We start from the raw sequence: 16,473 nt of genomic DNA on the forward strand, positions 1-16,473 counted from the left end.
TATAAAATGGAGCGCAACGTTGAAAACCCAGTCGTTTACTGGTGCCTTCCCTGGAGCTTTGTATTTACGGGACTTGCAAGGTATGAGTACCCCTTGGTACGATGGAATTTCTTGGAGTTTTGGTGTGTTCCTCCCTAATTTATGGGTGTGTGTGTTTCTTCGATTGGCGGTTTACTTAGGGATGATTTGTCTTGCGCTCCTCTAAACATAGGAGAACTTGTGAATTTACTCGCATTGTGTATTACTTTCTCATTTCTTTTATCGAAACGTTTTCTAAATCGATAGTAGCGTTCCTTTTCCCTCGAGACACATTTTTTTTATATCGGGTGTATGTGTATTAATATTGTCTTTTTCATGTTTCGTTTGCTCTTTTCGTTTCTGTCTTCCCTTTCTTCTCACGCGCCTTCCCTAACAAGACGAGGGCCTATTGCTAGTGACCTTGTTTATCGACATCCTAGTTTCGGATGGTCACATGATGGTTTACTTTTCAATTACATGTTGTATTAGTTCAATGTAACACATCTTTACTGGCACTCTCGAAGGCGATACAAGTGCGTTATTATACTTTGTTGTTTATTTGTAGATCATTGGAACCCTATCAATTGCACTCTTATTATGGAGTGACATAATTAAATATCCAAGGGATTACTCTCTACATGTTTGTGTCTGATATATATTCTTCTTATGATGATTGTTTTTTAAACAGTGGGCAAGTCTCTTTTTGATTACCATCTCTGTGATTACTTCGTATTGACAATATCAATTTCATGTTTTCAACTTTCTCGTTTACCAATTGGATTACGTACTTTGTTTCTGATATTTATTTTGTTTATTGACTTCGCTTATTTACTTCATATTCAAATGCCTGTGATATCTGCTTTACTACTGGTGTTTGTGACGCATTGTTTATCTCTCGTTTTTTAAGGGGCACAGTTAGTGGTTGAGTGTCCTGAATATATAGAACTGAAAAGTTTTTTAACTTTACGAATTATCATATACATAATATATATCATTATCATATACATATTATCATTATCATATACATATATATATACTTTCTGTATACACCCCAGATCGTCGTCTTTAGGAACCTTTTATGCACATGGGATCGTGTTACATTGCATTTCATCCTCCATTGCTACATAGACTCGTTTTTTGGTGAGTGCCTGGTCATACTTATGATTTCTACACCCTCATTTTTTGGTTGTTTCTCTTATGAATTTCTTATATAAATATGATTATAGATCTGCTACCTCTAAAAAAGCTGACCTTGCCTAAAATTAATGAAATATAGCTGCATAAATACACATATTTTATGGGATTTGAAATGAGATGGGACAAGTGTACATAATATTAATTTGGAGCATGTTTACAGCACAATTGTGTGTCCTTTTTAGATATTTGGTATATATGTCCCTTTCAGACATCTTTCTTAAATTCTTTTTAATATTTTATGTATGTATCATGTTTTGTGACTTATAAATGTGTGTTGGTCTTTTTGATTGTAGTATCAACATGTATTAAGCAATATTGTTGTTGTATTTGTAGCCTTTTACATGTTGTTTTGTCATTTATATGTGGTTATGTTGCCTGTTTTCAGCCTTGAAGAAGTACCGTTGTGGAACGAAACGCGTTTGCTGGTTCTTATCTTTCTATACTAGAAGAAAATAAAAAGGAAATACTAAAGAATACCTGCTTGGATTTGGACTTTCTTTACTGGTGCACCTTCCTCGTTTGCTTTTGTTCTCCTTATCTTGCCTCCAGTGGTGTTGTTCTACAGTGAACTCCGGAAGACTTGTGCACAGGAACATATACCATTTAGAGACTTTGGGATTTTAAGTGCTAAACTAGTAGTCAGCCGTAGTTCTTTTGTTTTAGTGAAGTTCATTTTTTGAGTGTGTGAAGTCATTTGCTCAGTGAGTGTTTACAACAAATGCTTAACACTGTCCTCTGATACTGCCTTACTGCTCGACCACACTAGCACAAATAGAGAGTGAGGTGCTATCTAACTTTACCTCTGTCTACCTTTGGGGTTCCACTGGACTCTGTGCACACTATACCTCACTTTGGTATAGTATATACAGAGCCAGCTTCCTAAACTACCTCAGGGTTTTGGCAGGATAATCAGAAGTTTATGATTTACCTGAAGCCACAGAAGAAACTAAGGATTTATTCAGTACCTGCACATGCACATTTATCTTCTATCCTGTCCTGTAGTTCCGGACTGAAATGCAGTGGCACGTGTCTTTCTCACTTAAGAGAAGCAGAGTGTGTCTGCCCATTCCAATTTAAATCTGTTAACCCTTGCAACAAAGCATACCTCAGGCTGTGAGGCTCAGTGACAGTATTTTGTTTTAATTGCTTTTTTAATTGCATTAAACCACAATGTTTGAAAACCACAGTCACACAACTATTAAATATAAAACTGCTACTGTGGGACTGTCCTAATCACATACCACAGTGCCCCTGGAAGGAGGAGGCCCTGTGCAGTGACTCTTTAGCCCATCCCTTAAAGGTCTCTGAAACACAGTAGGCCTGCAGCCCCTTGGTGGAGGTTAGTTGGAGGGAATGAAGACCAGGCAGATATTCTGCCAGTCCACAAAGCCATACGCAGTCATCCTTTATGAATGTCTCAACACTCACTTTTCTCTTGTGTACACATCCCAAACTATGACAATTACTTTGATGCAGAGGTAGGGAACACACCAGCTTACCAGCTAAAGGGTCTTCAATAGGTCAAAAGTCATAATGTCTATGCTAAAAAGTCTTATGACAGTTACATTATCCACTTTCTTAAAAGCCTGCACATAGGACCGGTACAGGAAAGAGTTAACTTTAAGATTTGTTGTTTAACATTCATGTGCTCGAATGTACTGCTGACAATATTGTAGCTAAGTCTGGTGGCTTAGTGGACTAATGTGCCTGCTCTAGGAGCCTGTGTTTGACCTCATGGATACAGTTTCAAATATCAGTGGGTCCACTCAGCCTTTTATCCTTCTGAGGTTGATAAAGGGAATATCATTCAGTAGGGTAACAATGAACATCAGTTATTCAGCACCAAGACGCTCTCTGCATGCATGTGCTCTTTACAAATACACATGTCTTGATATTAGTGCATTACAGATGAACGATCCCAAAGATGGTTTATTCAGATGCATTACAGTAGAGCTATCCCTTCAGGTACAGCTCTTGGAGTCCAGGCTTGCAAGGCATTCCTCATTCATAACATAATAATCCAGCCTTTTCCTAGGACAGCATGGCTTAACGTCAGAATAGCCATACAGGGCACATAGGCAGTGCAGCTATCTTTCTTGCTGCAATGCTCTGATATATGATGGGGTTACAGAGAATAAAAACACTGCAGGGCGATGGATCATGTATGCTGTCCATCATTCTGAGAAATACAATAAAGAATACAGCTTACCCAAAGTCAATAGTAGGAAGAAAAATAAAATACGTTTTTAAGGAGAGAATTAGTGTGAAATACTGGCTAGATCTTTAGAATAAGGGTCACTTAAGAGATATTTCGTTGATATGTATGTGTGCCACCATGCTCTTCCAACTAAAGGTTGATGGTAATGTAATGCGAGGAGCTTAAGTATGATAACAAGAAAATATTCTCAAAAATGAGAGTGGATTTTTATGGTGGTTTTGTTACGAGGTTACTGATAACTTATACTTACATGCACCATTACTCCAGTAACCAGACACTCCGATTTTTACTATTCCACACAATAAATGCATGTCCCCTAAACCAGTGTTCTTCTGCAGTGTACCTCGGATTTGGAGCTGGGTGTACCTGTTATAAGAAGTACATCATGCTGAAAAAGGGCTCACCAGGGCTCGAAGACCATAACTATGGTCTAGCACTCGTACCCCTCTGCGTGGATTAAGCAAGTATATTTTAAAAAGGGACATGAAAGTTAAAAGCGCACACTTTTCCAATTGTTGCTGTAAGGTGTGGATTTTTGAAAAGTTAAGACTTGGTAATTCTTTGCGCTCTTCCCTCACTCTTCCTATCAAAAAACACACACCAAAAACAGACAGCTGCACGCATTTTCTCTGCTCCCCACAACAAAGATGTTAAAGAGTTTGCATTTTGGTACTGTGAGATAAGAGTGCCCTGCAAAGCAGAGGCTTTAAACATTTGGAAAGGTAAACTTCTATCCTTTTCAGAACAGGAGAGAAGGCAGCATTGTATTGGCAAAACAATGTTTTTTGGCCGACCACCTGAATAGGTGTTAATGTATGTAAATCAATGCCTTTGTTTCCTTTCTGAGGCAGGAAACGGAGGTCAAAGTCAAAAGCTGAGGCCTTCCCTGTCTGAATGAAAGGAACACCTCGCCCTTCCCCCAGCAACATGTTTTGGGCTGCGACTTCAAAACTTGCACAGGAACTGCAGAGACCCGAGAATAATGTATAGTGTAATGCTTGCAGCGTAACGATTAAGGTTCTAGTATATTTAAAATAAAGGGGTAATGCCTATGTTGTCATAATCCCTCCAAATTTAATACAGACATCCTCATGTCAAATCTCAAATCCTATCAGCAATACACAGAATCTGTTTTCAGTAAAATAAAGTGTTTTGGTTGAAGTCTTCTGTGGGCCACGAACTGAAACCTTGACGTCCAGCAATAGTGAGGTGCATGCAGATTTGGAAACGGCTGAAGCAACATTACCACAACAAAAGCAATTAAATAAACTGGCGCCAAACCTCGTACTCTGTGGTTCTTTGTACTGCGATTATCCTAACCCTCTATACACCTGGATCTCGCATTGTAAAAGTGATAGTTGTCCCCAAATATATCTGTTTTTGTCATCAGATTGTTTGTTTTTATGACTGTGATACAGTCACATAACTGCTGTAAGGGGTCTGTATGTTCGTATATAATAATTTCTCTGCATGTTTTTGTTTTGCGCATGTCTTATCATCCCCATTAACAGTTTTCTTTCTTGTAATCTGTTACATAAAATCAGACTATTTTTTGTCATTTCGTACTGCCCCCAGCCACCAAAAAATAAAGATGGCTTATAGTATTTAGTGTTCCGTTGCATGTGTGGCAAGAGATTTAAAATCTGATAGAATGGTGATAAAAGCATGCATAACAAGCATTGGCATAGCCAATAGGTCTCGCCTTTGGAACCTTATTAGTGGTTAGCTATGCAACAGTTGATGTTGTTGCGCCAAGGATATTGTGCTGCATAACTAAATACTTATAAGGTCCCAAAAGCGAGACCTATTGGCTATGCCAAAGCTTGCTCTAAAATGTTTGTGTTCCTCAGAGATAGAGAAATCTTGCATTACTTTTTCCGCTAAGGTCCCTGCAGATGGCAAACCAAAGTCAGCTGCCAGCTGAACAAGCTTAACTGCTTGCTCTTTGTTACCACTCTGCTTGGTGCAGTTCAAAAACTCAACCCTCACTTCGTTGTTGGGTACTCTATTACATTTTTTGAAGAGTTCCAGCATTTTCCAAGCTTCCTCTGTTCTTCCAGCCCTTGAAAGCAAAGTGGCAGTATTGGCCAAACAACTGCTTGTCCGCGCCATGGGCGCTCGCCTCTTGTCTCTGATCTCATATGCAGCTTTTATAACAAGAGCAGTATCAGTAAATGCAGCCTGGATCTCTGGAGTATGTCTGTCCCTTGCCATCAATGACACAGTATCAGCAAATGCAGCCTGGATCTCTGGAGTATGTCTGTCCCTTGCCATCAATGACACAGTATCAGCAAATGCAGCCTGGATCTCTGGAGTATGTCTGTCCCTTGCCATCAATGACACAGTATCAGCAAATGCAGCCTGGATCTCTGGAGTATGTCTGTCCCTTGCCATCAATGACACAGTATCAGCAAATGCAGCCTGGATCTCTGGAGTATGTCTGTCCCTTGCCATCAATGACACAGTATCAGCAAATGCAGCCTGGATCTCTGGAGTATGTCTGTCCCTTGCCATCAATGACACAGTATCAGCAAATGCAGCCTGGATCTCTGGAGTATGTCTGTCCCTTGCCATCAATGACACAGTATCAGCAAATGCAGCCTGGATCTCTGGAGTATGTCTGTCCCTTGCCATCAATGACAACACTTCTTCCACTGAATCGCGTGTGGTGCATGGGAACCTAAAACACCTTCATACTGATACTGGGGTTGGTGTTGGGACACTTTGGCTGTGATGAATATAAACGTTTTAAGTAATGCTGCATCCCTAAAAACAAGAGTGTTAATGAGACTATGTAATGGCATTTATGTTTCTCTTCGTTGAGTTGTTTATGTTGTTGTGAAAGGCAACGTAATGCTATATTAAAGAAATGAAAAAGAAAAAATGAAAACTTTTTGGTAAACTAAGAGGTCGCTTTTCTACAGTTTTAAAATAATGGACACGAACACCATATACAAACAGAAGTACATACATTACACCGTTTGTGTAGCAGAGAAACGCGTGAGATACCTGTAACAATTATAAACTATGGCGGAGCATAGGCGTAAAATAGGCATAGTTCACACGTGTTTTCCAATACTTTGTGAAATGCCCTGTAGCCATATACTTAACCCCGATCAGAGAGCTCCACTTCTTCTCCATATCACAGACACAAATATAAACTGCCAGTGCAATCTATTTCCCGGATAGTGTTTCATCATGAGCTCGCGGCAGGCCGCCGTTTCTCGAGTCCCTGCTAGGTTTGGTCAGCGCACTGGCATCAAGGATATTGCTATCCGAATCCGAGGTATAACTAATGGCTGTATAGACCATTTATTACCCATGTGTGTCCCATGTAGTGTTCTAAGTGCGAGCTTCCAAACATTCTGGAATGAGGCACACGTGCAGAAGGTGCACAGTTGGAACGGAGAACAGGCGGAGTGGAGGCAGCTCAGAAGAGGTTCCTATTTGAACAAAGCCTTTAATAATTTGAATACATTCAAACTCACAGTTACTGAGGAAGCAATTCACTGCGTCCGGATTCGTTTGTGTGCACACCGTTTTCCACCATCGATCTAACATCCCACCTCTTGTGGAAAATAGAAGTAAAGGTGACAATAAATCTAGTGCACCAAACTGATTGACGCAGTTCACAAAGATCTGAGCCAGTGGGATTCTGAAAGACGCGTTTTGTGACTAGTTAAAACCATAGGACCCTGCAAGAAATCTGATGTGCTTTGGTTGACACTGTGGGGTGGGCACTTAATGGTAGCCATAGCATTTACTGGCACCGAATGGGAATTTTGCAACATATCTTGTGTTCTGAACATTTGACCGGAGTTAAGCCTTTTTTCCATGATTACTATTTATCTGTGCAGGGAAGATGAAAGGAGGTGGAGTCTAGGGTTTATTTATCATCTCAGCTGAGCGCCAGAGACAGCCACAACTGACATGTGGGAGGGGGGGGGGAAGTGGGGAGGGGCGCCTCAGGCCAGAAAGCGAGGCTTGAAGAACGTTGCGTTCCGAAGCTCACAAACAGTTGAACAATAGACGGGTTGCACGCATAAGAAATATGTAAACAATAACACTAATAATGCGGCTTAGAAATGCTGGGGAAGCTGTAGCGAAAACAAAAACAAAAACTTCACCTCTCGCCGAAAGAAAAGCTGCTGCTGCTTGTATTTTGCAAAAGTAAGCCTTCGCTAGCAAGCAAACACCAATGTAAATGACGGTGTAGCTGTAGGTGAAAGTAAAACATTGCCTGGAAGTAAATGGCAAAGTAAAGCAAGCTTCTGTGTAACTCTGCTGCCTATATCTATAACGAGATAAATGATTTCGGCAAACATCTAGTAGTTTATAATAACGTTATTGCTACATAGTGTAAATAAGGTGGTTGTAGAACGGAGGTGGGGGGAGATCTGTAGCTAAAATGAAAATAAAACAAGCTTTGGCAACGCGGCCGAAAGTGAAAGTGATCGCAATCGCGATTACCATCGCGTGCAACGGAGGGCGCGCGTGCACGTTCACGTGCACTGTAGCTTTAGGCCAGGCAGCACTTTGAAAAAGCCTGTTTACAAAATGTCTCGGCCAGATCAGCGCAAGCGCTGAATCAGGCGAGACCTAAAAAGGAGTGTGTGAAAGGCAGGTATCAGAACTGGATTCTAGAGGCAGGTCATTCTTTATAGAAGCATCAAAGTAAATTCATTGGGAATGTTAAATACAATGCGACTGAATTATCGAGCGAATGCAAAAAGTACAGGAAGAAATACCTTCAGCAAGAACAGCTGAGAGGCATAAAATACTGTATAATGAAAATGAAGGCTCTCTGTCAAAGACAACATTGTAATAGTTACTTGTATACTTTTAGAGTGGGCTTAATTTTTTCTCACAATTGGTTGGCTTCTTTGCCTTGTTCAGCATGTTGCTTCTGATTTAGTGGCTTTGCTATGCTTTTGTTTGTCTCACCTTTGGAATATTTAGGCTTCACCCTTGTTTTTGAATGGTTCAGCATACCCTTTCACAGCTGCCAGTAGGGATTTTTTTTTCGTTTTTTTCCTCCCCATCGTGTTTGATTTAGTACTCCATGGGAGTGCATGTTGTACTCCTCCCCTCTTCTACCCCCTCCACACCCCTCCCTACCCTCATAATTGTACATCTAGCACTAACCACTGTGCAGCTCAGTGTTGTACTTTCTATCTGCCCTCCCCCGCCTTTCGCTCGCTCCTTGTTGCCCCTCTCCTGCCATTAATCACTATTAGCTTTGCCAATGTGAGTTGCTTTTGAAATAGCACTAAACTTAATGCACAAACAAGGGGCAACCATGGATGTCAAATAACGAATAATTAAATATCTGGTTACACAAAAAAAGGTTCCTATGGCTCCATTTGAACAATTTCACTAATTAGGAATACATGAATGATAGCCAAAGTGAGTGAATCATAACAGCACCTACAGTTATAAGTCATATGTAAATTATTTTATGAAGAGCCTGTACGGTGAAAGAAAATTAGATTAAGGTGCTTGCAGCTGAAAACTGGCCCAGTGCACGTGAGTTATGGCCATATTGACCACAGTGTGAAGAACTCAAGAAACAAGAAGTGGCACAGCCAGTAAGTCTCACCTTTACAAGGTGAGCGATAAGGTATTGGGTATGCCAATGCTTGTTTCTAAAACCTTGTTTTGAAAATAAAAAGAACCAAAAGTTAAAAATACTAACACTATGTAACACTTTTTAATCATTCTGTGATGTTCCTTGGGTTCGCTTGAGATCTATTTTCCCCTCTGAACTTGTCTTGGCTGCGGTGTAATGCAGGCATTGATGGAACCTACTTCTGGTGAAACAGTAGTAAAGTGATATACACTGTTCTTTACTCTGTAAAATCACAGGGAGAAACATCTGTAGGGTACAACTTTAAAAAGTCAGTTAGAGATGGGTGACAGCTCATAGTACTGAGATGTCCTTTATGCAAAATAGAAAAAGGAGTGGAGCCTCCCAGAAATGCCCCATGACCAAACCACCAGAGCACCCTGTTGTTAGTGCTCCAAGCTTTGTTTTCTGTCAAAGCCTTGAAACATCTCATTTGAAAAATGCTGAGTCCTGGAGTACCAAGCAGTTAACATTCCAGGTAAAGCACTGTAGCTTTTGGGTCACTAAAAGACCACCCATGCCCAGAGACACAGAGAGGGACCTGTGCAAGCACCCAGGCTGTGAAATAAGTTAGTGAAATCTGTGCCCTGTTACTTCACAGATTCCACATAAATAGATAGCTTAGAATGTGTACTCTATTTATGCACTGTGGAATGGCCTTAATGCATTTAAATTGTGCTTACTTCACACTTGGATAATCCAATCTGAAATTCACAGGCTTTTATGACGAGGTACAGTGGCTTGCACCACCACTGGTAAAAGTGCAGTATGTCTGAGGGAGAGGAGCATGGTATGGGATATTTTTGAGGGGACATTTTTTAATAAAAGCTGCCAGAATCTGGACCAGATGGTGGAATTTCCATCATCAAATGTGAGCACTGAAAATATACCCCCACTGTGGGTGCCCATGGCCAGTGTCCACGTATCATATGATTGGGGTGTTCCTGAGCATATTACATACACTATACTTATCTTTTTTTTTGAAAGACTGCCACTCTTCTTGGGGAACTTTCACAAAGGTAACTCTGCCAAACACTATAGTAAGTAAGCAACTCTAGATTAGGTGGCTGGGCAACTACAATTTGAAGAGCAGATGGTGGACCTGGCCTGGTCTGGCCTGATAGTTCAGGCTGGACTGTTCCAATTGGAGTGATTTGCATAAGGCTGAGTCCAAACTGAGGTTGCATGGTGGGTAAAGAACATTGAACTGGGATGGGGCCCGAGCAATTGCCAGTGGTTGAGATTAATTAATGCATGCTATCCATCACCTTGTTGTTGATGTTGCAGTTGATTCCCTAAGAGTGTCGGGTATGCCCAGACATGGATCCCTTGCTCACTGTGCCCCTGGAACCAAGCTATACCTGGCTGATGAGCCCTATTGAGGATAAAACTGGCCCTAGGTTACTTGTGTTATGGTTCTGAGAGGACCTAGCCAGGGCAGTTTGGACTAGGCAGCTGTTCCCATTGAAGCAGGGTCTAGACTGATTTACATATGGCTGGGTCCAAACTGATGTGGTGGAAAAATGCTGGAATGCGGCCTCAGCCATTGCCAGCGGCTGAGATTATTTCAAGCATTCCATCCATCAGGTTGTTGTTGTAGGACCTATTGTAGAGACACCATATTGCAAACTCCTGATTGGGCTGACATACCTCTATAGGTTGTAAATACATTTACAGAATTTTGGAGTATGTTTCCTTACTGCCTTCCTCTAAATCAGACTGCTAGACTCTTACAAAAACTAACAAGATGTGAAAATGCAGCCCCTGAGGACCTGATTGACTGGAAGCAGTGCTTGTGTGGAGCTTAGTAGCTGTGCGCGATGCAAATCACCACAAATGGCAGTACCAATCAACCTTCATGCACATGTTTTCAGCTCTACTATTTAATGTGAGTGCCAGTTTTCCTTAGTGTAGTGCCAAACCTCTGCTAATCTGTTTCAGGATGGGAACTGCTCAAATACTCCTTGGAATCCACCCAAATTCACACCTAGTAAACTAGCATGGTCTAGATTTACTTAGCATCCTAGCATCAAAAGAAACCAGGTGCAAATATTGAGCAAGCAGAATATCCTTTGATATATTCACCTGTAAATTTCACCAAATTGCTCCCTTAGGGCCTAGATGTCTAAGCCTTTGAGTCTCCCATGCATCAAGCATGGAGATGCAGGGCAACACAAAGCCTTATTTGGAATTTAAAAACCACCTGCCGCCTGTTGCCCCCTTCTTTCTTGATGTCCCGACAGACCACCTTTTCCGTACCCCCACCTTGCTTCCTCCTATTCCCCCCTTCCCGTTCCATTCCCAGGGGAGCCCTGCTCCTCCTCTCCCTGCTGCCCACTTCCCCACTCTGATTGTTCCAGGATCAGGCGAGTGAGTCCTTTCCTATCTTCTTCCTGGATCCCAAAGGACCACCCTGACATTGACACAGGACTCCCCCCCTGCCCCCCCACCTGGACCCCTTGGCTCCCCAAATTTATAGTGACGTTTCGCTTTACCTTGTTATTTCCGGTCGTGTTTTATGGTCTTATGCATGCAGTTACTACGTGCTCACAGCTTGTGTCATTCATGTTTCTTTCAATAAAGAAAGTTACAAAAAAAAGAATGCTTTTGCCTCATTCCAGTGCATATAAACACATGGAGCAAAGTATGGTTTTCTTCGTGTTTGTCCTATTAAAAATCATTTAAGTAATATTTGAGCATCTTGTTTTCTTCTGGCCCATACATTCATACTGCAAAATCAATGCAAAATTCATGTGTTCCGTGTTTTGCAACAGTTAAAAAGTGAAGTAGAAATAAATAGTAGTGCAAAACTTAGCAGATTTCGGATGTCTTCTTATAAATCCATAGTTTGGAAAACAAAGGAAGTTAGGCCCAAAGGACAAGGGTTAGGCAGGGCCGTATTACTAAATTGGACAACTGGGGATAAGCCTATACCTCGATTTTTTTTAAAGCATTTATGATTTCTGCTCGATGGACAAACACTTTATCTTTATGTTTATACCGATATTTTTATTTGTACCTTTTACTTGTGTCTTTAATCTTTTTAGTTCATACATTGACATATAGAGAAAGAAAACATTGTCTCTTCATATCAACATAACAAACACTTCATAAAACATTTCAAATTTACAGGTGATAAATCGTGCTATATACAAAACATCACAAGACTCTTTAACAAACATTGTGAAAAAACAATATTTAAACAGAACCCAACACTCTAATTTTGTGTGAAACAAAGTCATAATCTAAAACTTTCTTTTAGTGTCTACATCTGGCATCCATTTAATCACAGGGAAAATGGTTAAAATTTGTACAGAAAAGGATTCAATCCTTAATTGCAAAGTGGAATTAAACCACAACTCTACTGCGCATTTTTTGGGGATGTGCCGACGCGTTTCGAATCCTAATGTTTCCTTAACAGGACACTCATCAGGGCTTCCTTATTTTCTGAATAATGTGGTTTTCTTCTGTAAAGAATATGTGATATAAAAATGTTTTAGACTCTCCTTCTTTTCTTATTTTTGTTCTACGTACACTTCATTATGGTCTATTGTACCTGAATAATGTGGTTTCTCTCTCCCACACTTTTGCTGGCCATGCCACCGGTGAACTCTTGGTTTAGAGACCTTCAGTTTTCTAAAAACAACATGGAGGGCTTTTTTAGCGGTATTCATAAAGAATGTTGCAATCGCGATCGCGGATTATAATTAACATTTCCTACCTTTTGTGCTTTCTTTTTAATTCCGCACTGTGTTCTGCGATCTTTTTACAAAAATGTTGTCTGCCTGCAAAAATATATATATTTTTAATTTCTATATAGGCTTTTGGTTTCTACGCATTCATTAAAGTCATCAAAAAGGTCGGGTACCTGTTTAAAAGGCGCTTTATCCTACCGCGTTTATTCCTAATGAATTGTCATGCAGGCGCTTCATATCTATGAAAGAAATGACTTCATTTAGCCGATCTAATCTTGCAACATTGTTTCTAAGTTTGCGGATACAATGTAACAAGTGCCTACCTCTTTTTTCTGAGACGCAGTGAACGCCGCTTATCCTTCCTCGCGTTTAGTTATTTTACACTCGTATTTGCTTGAAAATAAATATGCGAGTCTGATTATATATTCAATTGACTGTGGCATTATTCTAATCTTTATTCTTGCGTGCTTACCACAGTTTTTAAACATATTCACGCTGCATATCACAACTCCGGGATAACATTAATGACGTTGGCCATTTTGCGCGCAGCGTCTTCAAGATAAAGATTTTTTAGGTGTTTCCAGATGCGTTGGCCAATCACAGCTAACTTACTCCTATTAGCCACAGGAATGCATTCTGGGTTTTGGAGTTTCATGTTTTATTTAGCTCACTCATACTGTTTAGTCCTGAAATCGTACTATTGAATTTCAAGATTAAGTACGCTTCTTTTTGTAACAGCGCGCTTTCTGTATCCACTGATCTTTTGGCAGCATTGATTGTCGCTAAAATAGTCCATTGAAAATCATTTTCGCTGTGAGCTTTTTTAAGAAAATGCTCAACCATTGGAGCAGTGGTCACTTTCTTTTTAATTCTTGATCTATGCTGCGTGATCCTGGTATTTGCCTGTTGATTTGTCTTGCCTATATACATTTTTTGCACTGACATATTATGGAATAAATCACGTTCTTAGTTTTACAATTGGTAATTTGTAATGTGTTTCCACTTTATCCCATTGTGATTGAATTCTATACCTTCCACAGTACTGTTGCAAGCCACGCAATTGCCATATTTATGGTGGCCCTCTACTGGCTTCAGATTCTATTTCGTTAGTTGGTCACTTTTTGATTTGGGTAATGAAATATCTGCGCGTATTATCTGCTGTCCTATACTTTGATTCTTTTTCCATAGCAAATATGGGCTTTGGAAAAGGACATTCAAGTCTTTCAAGGAGATGCCAATTTCTAAGAATAATCTGTCTGAATTTATTTGTTTCTGGGCCAAACGTAGTCACACAAACCAATTCCTCAAGTTCTTCCTTTTCTTTCACTTGGAGAAGGCTTTTGCGAGGTGTAAATCTCGCTCTTTTTATAGAGTGCTTATATAGTTTTTTTGGATAGCCCCTTTTCACCATTTCTTTACAAAAGATCGGGTTTAAGGTTAGGGTTTAAGGTTAAGGGGTGAGAAATTGGGAGGTAAGGGTGATTTTACGGTTGAGCGATGGCTAGAGGTAAAGGGAGATAAGGGTGATTTTAGGGTTAAGGGATAGGTGAAGGTAAAGGCAGGTCAGGGTGATTTTAGGGTTAAGGGGTGTGTAGAGGTAAAGGAAGATAATGGTGATTTTAGGATTAAGGGGCAGGTAGGGGTAAAAGTAGTTTTTTTATTGATAGATATATGCATATAAATTGTAGAGTGCCAGGAGACACTCTGTAGTTCGTTAGTAGTCCCAAAGATAGGAATGCCTTGGATTTTTGCTTCTCAATAAGTTATGCCTACGTAGGCATAATGAAGTGGTAATAGGTAGGGAAAAATATAGGGGCTTATCTACAAGCCCCTTGCGCCATTGGTGCGTTACTTTTTCCCATATTAAAGGTGCTTTTTCCCTACCTATTACCACTTTATTACGCCTACGTAGGCATGCGGCAGTACTTCATTTTTTAAAAATGAATTATGTAACAAACTTAACAATACACTGCAGTACATAGCACACATATAGGTACCTATTACAATGTCGGTCAGAGTTGCCTCCAATCAACACCATCTTGGTGTGGGAACCGACCGGCCGTAGGTTGGTGGTTCCAAACAACGTATTTCGATGCAACAACACATGATGCGGTCGCAAACTCCCATTTCTCCATGGGAGCTTGTGCGGGGAGCCGAAACCTCCCGCAGCACTAGCTCCGATAAAGAAATGGGAGTTTGTGTAAATCCCTGCACCGTGTAGCAGGCACCATATGCTGCCTGCCACACAGTGCAGGTATTTACAGGGGAGCACCATAGGCCACAGGGAGAAGGGAGCCCCCAAAGTAACTTTCTGACCAGCTTTCCATGTCGAAAGCCCGACATGGAAAGCCTGTCCGAAACCAACATCATTATCCCGACAGAGGAAAAGCCGTCAGCACGGGATAATGGTGGTTTTCCGACTGACCGACCGGCTCCATGAGCCTGGCGGAAGCCAGCCTGAATGACCCGACAATTTGAATTTGACTGCCATAATCCTAATACGGCAGTCAGAATTTAAACAAAGGATGTTGGTCAGAAAGGCTTTCCGATCGACATCCTAATGAGGGCCTAAGTGTTATTTTTTTACATATTTAATTCTTTACAAAAAAATGTACAGAGTACCGCAGTAAGACATACAAATTACCACTCTACAAAAACATTTTTAAAAAAAAGTTTTTGGGATAAAAAAATATAAATACACTGTACTATATTAAATGTCACTAATATAGCGTACTACATTGTATTTTTTAATTTTGTTTTTATTTTACTTGTAAGTACTGTGGTACTTTAACCGTTTTAAAAATATAGCAAAAAATATAAATACATTTTCAGTACCTTTATCTACTTTAATATAGTGGGAACAGGTAGGGTACAACAATAAAAAAAATTACTACTTACATATATCTAAGGTCCTAACCCAGAACGGAGCCAAAGTGTGCTAAAGACTACATGGACGCCTAATATCTTTCGTAAACACAGTCATTAGCCAGTCATATGCTACCTTGTTGTTACATCCTGCTTTTCCTTCTTCTCTGTCCTTCTTCTGTGTTTGTTCTAAGCCCCTCAGCCTGTAACTGTGATGTCACCCAAGAGTTCCTTTTGTGTATGTTTGATTCTACTGCCAGTTAGATCTGAGGCTGAGCAGCAGGGCAGCTGCTCCCGGTGGGGCTTAACTGGGTTTTAACTGGACTTTAACTGGATCTTAACTGGGGCCTTTACTGATTTACATTCCTGCTTGTATCCTGTACATTGATTCTTGATTAATGAGAATAAACCTATATCTGGATACAGCAACTCAAGGACTCATCTTTATTTTATGAAATGTGACACTTGTTTTCACAACATTATACTGCAAAGTTACCGTAGTATACACAGGCACAATATATAAGTAAGTTTTGGTAGTTTGTTATAACTTTAACACTACTTAAATTATTTACACCTACTACCGAAAATTACCATTTACACTCCTTAATCTATGTTCCTGGCACATTACATCTACATCCGTTCACCCACTTTCATGCTACATCTGTTAAAGTACCACACTCCACTCTGCCACTCCACACTCTACCACTCCACTCAATGACATTCCAATCTATGTTATTCCACTCTATGCTAATCCGTTGTTCACCAGTCCACTCTACCCCACTTCAATGTACGCCACTCCACTGCACACTATTACGCTCTAAGCCATTCAATTCTATGACACTCTAGTCTATGCC

The 16,473-nt window shown here is 40.4% G+C and overlaps 1 long non-coding RNA gene across 1 annotated transcript; it reads right to left on the reverse strand.

Moving 5' to 3' along the window:
* Window positions 1-12,214: 12,214 nt before the first annotated feature.
* Window positions 12,215-13,148, reverse strand: LOC146871607 (uncharacterized). Its single transcript, XR_014959587.1, has 5 exons — window positions 13,078-13,148; window positions 12,928-12,993; window positions 12,781-12,844; window positions 12,616-12,695; window positions 12,215-12,526 (listed from the first exon to the last, which is right to left on the reverse strand). It is a non-coding gene; the product is annotated as an uncharacterized LOC146871607 (long non-coding RNA).
* Window positions 13,149-16,473: the final 3,325 nt, after the last annotated feature.

This window comes from Triturus cristatus, chromosome 1_1, assembly GCF_964204655.1.
Source record: "Triturus cristatus chromosome 1_1, aTriCri1.1, whole genome shotgun sequence".
NCBI classification, from domain to species: Eukaryota; Metazoa; Chordata; class Amphibia; order Caudata; family Salamandridae; genus Triturus; species Triturus cristatus.